Below are 10,121 nucleotides of genomic sequence, written 5' to 3' on the forward strand. Positions count from 1 at the left end.
AAGGAACACAGGGTGTGACACACTCACACACAGTGGGAGGAGAGAAGGCACTCAGCAAAGGGCCCCCACATTGCCCTAGGGCTGGGGTGTCCATGGTGATTAATGCTGTGGGCTCTGGACCAGGCAGCTTGGACCTGAATCCTGGGTCTGCCCTTCCGTGCTGTCTCGGGAACGTGACTTACTCATCTGTTAGATGGGGACAGTAGCAGTCCTATGTTATAAACAGGTTGGGAGGACGAAATTGAATTGAGAACAGGGCCAGGCACAGGGTGAGCACTGGGTGAGGTGGGCTGAGTGGCCGCCTCTCGGATGGTAATGCTAATCCATGCACCCCTGACTCTGACCTTATTTGGAAAAAGGGTCATGGCTAATGTCATTAAGTTGATCTTGAGATCAGATCATTCTGGATTATTTGAATGGGCCCTAAGTCCAGTGACACATGTCCTTGTAAAAGGCAGAAGAGAAAAAGGTGGACCACAGAGAAGAAAGCCGTGAGGAGACAGAGACTGGAGTGATGCAGCCAGAAGCCAAGGAATGCTGGCAGCCCCGAGATGCTGGAGGAGGCGAGCAGGGATCCTCTCCAAGAGCCTCTGGAGGGAGCTTGGCACCTTGATGTCAGATATCTGGCTTTTAGGACTGTGAGAGCATCCATTCCTGAGGTTTGTATTTTTTAATTTTTTGCTGGAGTATAATTGCTTCACAATGTTGTGTTAGTTTCTGTTTTACAACAGTGTGAATCAGCTATCAGTTCAGTTCAGTTCAGTCGCTCAGTTGTGTCCGACTCTTTGTGACCCCATGGAGTGCAGCACGCCAGGCCTCCCTGTCCATCACCAACTCCCAGAGCATACTCAAACTCATCTCCATCACGTTGCTGATGCGATCCAACCATCTCATCCTCTGTTGTTCCCTTCTCCTCCTGCTTTCAGTCTTTCCCAGCATCAGGGTCTTTTCCAATGAGTCAGCTCTTCACATCAGGTGGCCAAAGTATTGGAGTTTCAGCTTCAGCATCAGTCCTTCCAATGAACACCCAGGACTGATCTCCTTTAGAATGGACTGGTTGGATCTCCTTGCAGTCCAAGGGACTCTCAAGAGTCTTCTCCAACACCACAGTTCAAAAGCATCAGTTCTTTGGTGCTCAGCTTTCTTTCTAGTCCAACTCTCACATCCATACATGACCACTGGAAAAACCATAGCATATGTATACATATATCCCCTCCTTCCTGAGCCTCTCTACCATTGCCACCCCCCAACCCCCATCCCACCTCTCTAGGTCATCACAGAGCACAGAGCTGGGCTCCCTGTGTTATACAGCAGCTTCTTGCTAGCTTTGGAAAAGGGAATGGCAACCCACTCCTGTAGGTTCTTGCCTGGAGAATCCCATGGACAGAGGAGCCTGGTGGGCCACAGTCCATGGGGTCGAAAAGAGGTGGACACGACTGAGCGACTAACACTACTGATACTATGTGCCCCTAGCTAGCCATTTTACACATGCTAGTGTACATATGGCAACGCCACTCTCAGTTTGTCCCACCCTCTTCTTCCCCTCCGCTGTGTCTGCAAGTCTGTCCTCTACATCTGTGTTTCTATTCCTGCCCTGCAGACAGGTCCCTAACTCTCCTCAGTGTCCCCAGAGCCCTGGGAGAGTCCCTCCCGGAGGAGGAGCCCTGGACCTCACTGCACCTGTGTTTGCCAACCCGCTGCGACCACACGTGGTGAGGCTGGTGGTGCGCGAGGCTGTTCCTCGGAAGGAGACCTGGCTTCTGTTAGAAAGGGGATGACTGCTTAATCATCCAAATGACAGATGTGGATTCCAGGGACCCGGGACAGGAGTCCCATTGGAAGGAGGTGGGTGGTGGTTTCCTGAGGTCGGGGTGAGGTCACGGCTTCCCCAGGGGAGGCAGAGCCAGAGGGTAGTCAGGGAAGCAGGTGAGCACACCTGGGTCCTGACTGCCTGGGTGGGATCAGGAAGGAGGAGGGTGTGGACGTGTAGAAAGAAGAAGAGCCCTCAGAGACCGCTTCACCTCCTGCAGAGGAGTGGAGAATGTGCTGGAAGAACCTAGTGCCCTGGAGTCACCTCTCACGGAGGTTTGAAGGACCTAGCACACTGGAAGGGCGGCGCCTTGCGGCTTTAGCTTCTTGCTCCTTGAAGATGGAGACTGCTAGCCCTTACCTGGCTCCCTTTCTGTCTCTAGCTAAGAGTTTCAGGGGTGAGATGGACAGGGCATCGCAAGCAGCAGCTGCTCTGCTGCGCATGCGCAAGGAATGCAGGCGGGCTCTCTTTTGTTCTCATAGCTGGGGATACTGGCCCCCAGAAAGGTCCTGCCTGGGCCATTCAGGGAGCGGGGGTGACAGGTGGGGACCACAGCCCTCCCGGGACCGGTCCTCCTCCTTGAACCCTTCTCATCCCTCAGCGCACTCCCGGAGGCATCTGGTCTTCAGGTGAAGACGCTGGGTAGGTCTCATCACCTTACCAATTTTTTTTTCGTCTGGCAGTTCTGAATTCGTGGATGCCCGGTCACCTGCTTACAGGAATGGAAACTGGTTCATAGAGTGATTTAAACCCCAGACCTGAGGATTACGTTCCAGGAAAGCGTGGGGCGAGGGTATCTTTCCATCTGGTTTACGGCCTCCTTCGCTGAGTGGCTCTGCCCTTGGCCTCGCCGAGGTTTTATAACTGGCTCTCATTTCGGGTCCGGCAGAGACCCCCTCCAGAGTCGTAGGAAGAGGACGCCGGCCCCCCACTTTCCCTGTGAGCGGATCTTTTCTCTTGCCTGATACAACAGTCGTAAGCAAGACTCCAGTAAATAAATCGCTCAGTTCCCACCGAAATTGCCTATGCTGGAATTTGTGCCTTTTAGAGACACATGAATGATGACTGGGACACAGCAGCCTTTTATGTGAACCCAGATGATTCCAGCCCAGATAGTAGAAATGTGAGAAGCCTCAGCGAAGTCTGTTCTCTAGGTTATAAATTCCTTTTCTCTCTAATGCCTTGGCCTTATCTGGAGATTCTCTTGGCTGCGCTTTCTTCTTTCATGGCTGTCTCTTTATTCACCCTGTTCCTTCTTTTTGTGGATTTTACTAGCTCAGCAGCTGCAGCTTAATTGAGCCAAGAATATTTGCTCAGGTGGCCGAGAGATGGTCTCACACCGCCTCCGAGGCCCTCTCTCCCTGGCACACTGGTGCCCTTCTGTAACTCTGTCCTTTTCAGAATCAGTTCTGCTTGAGCTTGGTTTTAAAAAAAAAAAGTCAGCGAATGACAAAACAATTTCAAATGACTGGGTTTGTTCACCTTTCTTTAGCTGCCCTTAAAATCACATCCCTTTCCTAACTAACTTTCAAAGTATGTTTTTTGGCTGTGTCTACAGGATGTTTTAAAAAGTATTATTATTTTTTTAACAAAAGAACAGTGCGACCAGATGCATTTAAAAATAGCTTGCACACTTGAAATATCAAGCCAGAGGTTTTGTTGCTAGAGCCTTGGAAATAATGGTGGGGTTCTGACGAAATGGAAAAGTAACTGGTCATTCACACAGTTCTCAGAACTTATGTACTTTGGGGGCAGTTATGACATTCTTCAGGACGACTTTGGTCACCCGTGGTAAGGAATCCGCCTACAATGCAGGAGATGTGGGTTCGATCCCTTGGGTCAGGAAGATCTCCTGAAGAAGGAAATGGAAACCCATTCCAGTATTCTTGCCTGGAGAATCGCATGGTCAGAGGAGCCTGGAGGCCGTAGTCCATGGGGTGGCCAAAGAGTCTGAGACGACTTAGCAACTAAACAACAACAATGGCATTCTTCCTAGAACCTAAATCTACCTTGGGAGTTGTAATTGAACTTGAAAACACCTGAAGCTAAGGCTTCGGGTGTGCAGAGGGGTAAACAGAAGTCAGGTCTGGGGAAGATAGGGTCAAAAGGAGCTTAGAGAAAGTGGGGCAAAGGGAAAAAAAACATGTTGTAAGGTCAGAGAGAGGCCCAACTTTATCAGCTGTGATGATGCAAAGATAAAATAAAAACTAAGGCTGAAATAAAACGACTCTGAAAGTTTTAGAATTAATTGAAAAGAGAATGTAGCAATATTCATACAGATAAATTAGAACTCGAAATGAAAAGTGTTAAGGACAGAGACAGACAATTCATATTAATAAAAGTGAAGTTGCACCAAAGAAATATAACAGCTTTGACATTGTAAACACCTACTACCACAACTTTTTTGTTCTTGTTGTTAGTGCCGCCCATGTCAACATCCTCAATTCATTTAGCCTTTTTTAGTTCCTATTGAACAAGTAAAAATTGGAGTGTTTTTATTTTTTAAAAGATGCCTTTGTTTCTTTTTCTTTACAGCTGTCCTGGGGCCTCACTGCCTGTGGACTCTCAGTTGCTGTGCGCGGAGGCTGCTCGGGGCAGTGGCTCTTGTTGTGGAGCACAGGCCCCAGGAGTTTTGGACGAGGGCCTCGCTGTCCTGCTGCATGTGCGATTTTCCCAGGCCAGGGGTCACACCCATGTCCCTTGCTTTGGCAGGCGAGTTCTTTATCACTGAGACATAAGGAAAGCTCCTGAAGTAGTTACTTTTAAAAGACACTGAGGGATTTTCTGGTGATAAGCTTACATACCTTCCTATCGTATACAAAAAAAGTTTTATTATTTTTGTATACATACCTTGCAAGCACATGTGCTAAGGCACTTCAGTTGTGTTCGACTCTTTGTGACCTTATGGACGGGAGCCCCGCCAGGCTCCTCTGTCCATGGGATTCCCAAGCAAGAATACTGGAGTGGGTTGCCGTGCCCTCCTCCAGGGGAATCTTCCCAAGCCAGGGATCGAACCTGTGTCTCTTACGTCTCCGGCATTGGCAGGCGTGTTCTTTACCACTGGTGCCACCTGGGAAGCCCTGTATACATGCCTTATTCTTGTATAATTAATAGTCCATGGATCAATTTGACTTATCTCCTCTTAAATTCCAGTGTCTACTTATGGCTTAAAGTAACCTGATAATAGGGCCATTATCTTGCCACATCTTTGAAATATTTACAGCTAAGTTTCTTTGAAAAAGAAATTGACTAACCTAGAATTGAAGAGATGTTAACACACTGCTCTTGTAATGGGGAGAACTGTGAACTGTGGCCTGAAGATATGCTTACATACTGATCCCTCGAGCCTCTAAATACTACCTTACTCGCGAAGAGTCTTTGTAAGTGTAATAAAGTGAAGAATCTTGAGATGAGACCCTTCTGAATTACCCAGGTGGACTCTAAGCACCATCACAACGCCATCACAAGTGTCTTTGTAAGAAGGAAGCAGAGGGGAATTGGAGACACAGAGGCGGAGGCGACATGAAGATGGAGGGAGAGACTGAAGTGAGGTGGCCTCCAGCCAGGGTGGGCAGCCCCCAGAAGCTGGAAGCCATAGACAATGGATTGTCACCAAGGGTCTCAGGAGGAAGCAAGATCCTGATGACACCTTGATTTCAGACTTCTGGTCTCCAGAACTGCAACAGAATAAATTTCTGTTGTCTTCATGCAGATGTATGGCAGAAACCAGCACAGAATTGTAAAGCAATTATCCTCCAACTAAAAATAAATACATTTTAAAAAAGAAAAAAGAATTTCTGTTGTTTAAAGCTACTAGTGAAAGTGTTAGTCTCTCAGTCATATCCGACTCTTTGTGACCCCATGGACTGTAGCCCACCAGGCTCCTCTGTCCATGGGATTTCCCAGGCAAGAATACTGGAGTGGGTTGCCATTCCCTTCTCCAGGGGATCTTCCCGACCCAGGGATTGAACCTGGGCCTCCTGCACTGCAGGTGGATTCTTTACTTCCTGAGCCACCAGGGAAGCCCTTAAAGCCACTAAGTTTGTGGTAATTTGTTATGGCAGCCATAGGAAACAAAATTCTCAAAAATGAACAGATTAAGAAAAAGAAAAACTAATTAGAATATCAAGGATTTGAAAAATGGAATTAACTCTACATCCAACTGAGTGTGCTCCTTTTTAATACATACATAGAAAAATTTATTAAAATTGACCTACGCCACAAAGGAAATGTGAATTTCCCAAGTTGAAGTCATCGAGTCTTCATTCTTTTGGGGGCAGTGCAATAAAAACAGCAACCACCCACAAAAAGATGGACAGAACATCCCCTGAATGCATTGGGAGATTAAAAAATATCTTCTAAATAATTCATGTTTTAATGAGAAAATCAAAATGGAAGTTATAGTACTTAAAAGCAAATGACTACCCGAGCTGTGCATATAAACTTGTGGGATAAAACCACAGTGTTACTCAAAGGAGAATTTCAAGCTAGGAATGCATTTATTAGAAAACAATAAAGATTGAAAAGAAATTATCTAAGCTTTCTTAGCTGTAAAAAAAAAAAAAGAACAGCAAAACAAATCTAAAGAGAGAAGGAAGGAAATAATATAGATTAGAGCACAAATTAATGAAGTAGAAACCCAGAAAGTCCAGTAGCATTAATCAACAAACAGAAGCAAGTTATTTAAAGTGATTAAGAAAACCAGTGAGTTTTGGGCAGGTATGATCAATAAAAAAGAAAAAATATAAATAAATATTATGAGGAAACAAGAAAAGATCTATAGTTGTAAATATTTTTGACTCAAAATATTTTAAAGAATTAAATATCTTTATACTAATACTTTCAGTAGCTGATACTGAAAAGTTCCTAAGATACAAATAATCAAGATTGACCCAAGAACAAGTAGTGAAACAATCATAAGTGGAAATGATAGACAAAGATCAATAAGCAAGAGGAGTTGCAGAGTCAGACATGACTTAGTGATCGGACATGACTTAGTGACTGAACAACAAAACCAAGTCCATACTGCTTAATGGATGTGCTGTGTGCTGTGCTTAGTCACTCAGTCGTGTCCGACTCTTTGTGACCCCAGGGACTGTAGCCTGCCAGGTACCTCTGACCATGGGGATTTTCCAGGCAAGAATACTGGAGTGGGTTGCCATGCCCTCCTTCAACGGATCTTCTGACCCAGGGATCAAACCCAGGTTTCCCTCATTGCAGGTGGATTCTTTACTGTCTGAGCTACCAGAGAAACCCCAATAAATGAGTTCTACCAAACAGTCAAGGAGAAGATAACTTAGATTTGGGGAAACTATTCTAGAGTATAGAAAAAGATGGAAAAAAGACTTCATAGCCATCCGGTGGCTCACACTCTGTGATCCCAGGGAAGACCTGGTATAGTCACATAAATAAAAATATTAAAAAAAGAGAAAGAATGCTTACCAACCCATTTTATGAAGTTAGTAGAAAACATGTTATCAAAACTACACAAGGAAAGAATAAAAAATCCCAAAGGCTCATTACACTTATGAATGTGTATGCAGAAACCATAAAAATATTAGCAAATTGAATTTTACAGTTTATTAATAGGACAATACACCTTGAGCCAGTTAGGGTTGCTTCAACAAAGAATATTAATCAGTGTGGTTAACTGCCTGAAATTAAAAGAAAAAACCCCAAGCCTCCATGATTTTCATAATAGATGCTAACCTCTCTCCCCCACCCACAAAAAATATTCATTCACCACATAAACCCTGAGAAAACAGAATAGAAGGAAGCTCCTTGAACTAATAATAAAGAACATATACCCCCTTACTTACATAGGAGTCCCCTTACTTAGTGACATAACAAAATTTAAGTAGTTACTGCTCCTATATGTCTTAGCTACAATTCAAGAAAAGAAATAAAACTTTAAAGGAAGAAACAAAACTGTTATTATGTTCAGATGTTATAATTGCTCAAGTTGAAAAACCAAAGGAATCACCTAGTGAATGATGAAGACCAATAAATTAGTTTAGCAGAAAGGCTGAATGTAAGCTGAGTATATAAAGAGCTTTAATTTTTCTTTAGCTAGCAATACGTAGCTAGAGATTACAATAGAAGAAAAATGATCTCCTTCATAATAGCAATGAAGTACATTACGTACCTGAGAATAGACTTGTGGCCACCATGCCAGGGGCATAGCCAGCCTCCTTCCTTCTTTACTAAACAACCGCAAATTATGTTTCTGTTGGCAATATTCTAAAAAAAAAAAAAAAAATTGCTCTCCCACCATACTTTGTAGCTAGGGTTGCCCATGGGATAGCAGTCACACGCTCCAAGAAACGTACAGAATTCCATGGGAGGGCATTCCTTACCAGATAAGAAGAGAATGTCACCTTCTTCCTGCCTGGGAGACAGATAAGATGCTAGGAGGCACAGCAGCCTTCTTGTGGTCACAGCATGAAAGCTTCCTGCTGGGGATGGTGGAAAAAACAGCAGAAGATGCTCTGTTCCTTGATGATTTCCTGGGGCAAGGCATTGGGCCTGGACTGCCTTGGGCATGTTGGAGGGAGGTGGAAAGGAGGAAGGGGCGGGGGGACAGGACAGGGGCGAGAGGGAGGGAGAACCTCACTTGTTATAGTCACTGGTGTTTAGATTTTCTCTACCTCACAAGTGAACACATTGCTAACTGATGCAAAAACTAAAAAATGTTAAAACCCAGATGAACAAATCCATAAAATTTCATAGTAGAACATGAAACGTAGCCTAAAAAATGGAGAGCTGTACTCTGATCCCAAATGGAAAGATTCCACATGGTAATGAGGTGGTTGTTGTTATTGAGTTGCTAAGTTGTGTCTGATTCTTTGCAATCCCATGGACTTTAACCTGCCAGGCTTCTCTGTCCCTGGGAATACTGGAGTGGGCTGCCATTTCCTTCTCCAGGGGATCTTCCCGATCCAGGGATTGAACCCACATCTCTTTTGTCTCCTGCATTGGCAGGTGGATTCTTTACCACTAGTGCCACCTGGGAAGCCCCAGACCCCTCCTGGACAGCATGAGTGATCGCTTTCTTACCAGTTACATCTTCATCTGCACTCTAGTTGGCCGTCTCCTTGGACAAGTTATGTTGAGGTGCCCCTCATAGGTTTGCTGTCCTCTCTAAGAGCATCCTATCTCAAGAGGACCCCTCCCTTAGGTCCTCATGCAGATCACCAAATCAAAGCCCAAATCCTATAGGTGGTTCTTTCTAACACCCTCTTCCTGACCATCCCACCTCCCCCAGTTCTCCACAGTGCATGGTCTCTCTCCTCACAATGAGTAATAAACATGACTTGTTTACCAGAAATTCAAAGTATATTTCTGGTGGCTTTGCCTGGATGGCACTGACAATACATGTATGTGAAATATATGAAATAGAAATTAAAAGTGAGCCAAAATATGTAATATTAAGAATAGCATATTCCTGTTTATTAATGGTGTGAAACTTTCTAGACCATTTCTTTCTGCTCTCATTAGAGTACATTAAGAACTTTATTGATGTTCAGTTGCTAAGCTGCGTCCATGGACTGCGGCATGGCAGGCTTCCCTGTCCTTCACTGTCTCCTGGAGTTTGCTCAGACTCATGTCCACAGCCTTGTGTAACTCAATGCAGTAATGAGCCATGCCATGTAGGGCCACCCAAGACGGATGGGTCATGGTGGAGAGTTCTGACAAAACGTGGTCCACTGGAGAAGGGAATGGCAAACCACTTCATTATCCTTGCCTCAGGAACCCCATGAACAGTATGAAAAGGCAAAAAGAACTTCTAAAAATAGTAATATAATCAAATATTCATTATGAAAGAAATCTTGTTTACTTTGTTGTGATACAGTGATCTGAAGGCTAGATTCCAAGTTCAGTTTATTTTGACAAGGATTTTAATGTTGTCTTAGCTGAGAGGGCGAAGAAGGCGATGGCACCCCACTCCAGTACTCTTGCCTGGAGAATCCCATGGATGGAGGAGCCTGGTAGGCTGCAGTCTATGGGGTTGCAAAGGGTTGCAAAGAGTTGGACACGACTGAGTGACTTCACTTTCACTTTTCACTTTCATACATTGGAGAAGGAAATGGCAGCCCACTCCAGTATTCTTGCCTGGAGAATCCCAGGGATGGGGGAGCCTGGTGGACTGCCATCTATGGGGTTGCACAGAGTCGGACACGATTGAAACGACTTAGCAGCAGTAGTAGCTGAGAGTGAGATTTTCCAAATATAGGTAGATCCAAATGGTTTTGCTTACTAAACCATGAGATTCATTTTTTTTTTGACAGTGAAAGTTTTCCTTTATTGAACT

At 44.7% G+C, this 10,121-nt stretch overlaps 1 long non-coding RNA gene across 2 annotated transcripts in view; it reads left to right on the forward strand.

Annotated features, from left to right (window-relative positions):
- Window positions 1-8,354, forward strand: part of LOC132343252 (uncharacterized) — a 44,686-nt gene extending 36,332 nt beyond the window's left edge. For both annotated transcript variants that reach the window (XR_009491997.1, XR_009491998.1), the window contains exons 4-5: window positions 455-659; window positions 4,346-8,354. This is a non-coding gene — a long non-coding RNA (uncharacterized lncRNA). The remainder of the gene's footprint in view (window positions 1-454; window positions 660-4,345) is intronic.
- The last annotated feature ends 1,767 nt before the right edge of the window (window positions 8,355-10,121 follow it).

Source organism: Bos taurus, chromosome 20 (assembly GCF_002263795.3).
Source record: "Bos taurus isolate L1 Dominette 01449 registration number 42190680 breed Hereford chromosome 20, ARS-UCD2.0, whole genome shotgun sequence".
Taxonomy (NCBI): Eukaryota; Metazoa; Chordata; class Mammalia; order Artiodactyla; family Bovidae; genus Bos; species Bos taurus.